Source organism: Mandrillus leucophaeus, unplaced genomic scaffold, assembly GCF_000951045.1.
Source record: "Mandrillus leucophaeus isolate KB7577 unplaced genomic scaffold, Mleu.le_1.0 Scaffold550, whole genome shotgun sequence".
In the NCBI taxonomy this organism is placed as follows: domain Eukaryota; kingdom Metazoa; phylum Chordata; class Mammalia; order Primates; family Cercopithecidae; genus Mandrillus; species Mandrillus leucophaeus.
The window spans coordinates 7,569-7,929 of NW_012105920.1; the positions used below are offsets into that span (position 1 = coordinate 7,569).

Sequence of the window (361 nt, forward strand, 5' to 3'; positions counted from 1 at the left end):
TCATGCATGTAAAGTTGGCTTGGTTTCCTTCCTTCTTTGGGAAGTCTGTGCGATTTTCACTTGGGGAGGCTCATTACCCTGTGTGGACCTACCCTGCCTTGTTCCAAGTTCCAAATGCTGGTGCACAGCAACCATCACCCCCTTGTGATTTCTCTTTGAAACTTGCTTCTTATAAATGTTATTCTGACCCTGACTTTCCAAAGCATCAACTTCTTACCTAACAGTCCAGTGGCCTGTCAACTGATTAAGACATAGTGAAGAGGCAGCTTCCAATGTTCCAATAATAAATACATTATTAATGACTTAAAGGACAAATTCGCATCCACCCTTCCTCCCCTGACTGTTTTATCTGTGATTTTTG

General features: G+C 42.4%; 1 protein-coding gene across 1 annotated transcript in view; it reads left to right on the forward strand.

Moving 5' to 3' along the window:
- Positions 1-361, forward strand: part of LOC105552347 (dynein heavy chain 14, axonemal-like) — a gene marked incomplete at its 5' end in the record, with an annotated part of 77,707 nt that overhangs the window by 4,333 nt on the left and 73,013 nt on the right. The gene's annotated exons all lie outside the window — the stretch shown is intronic.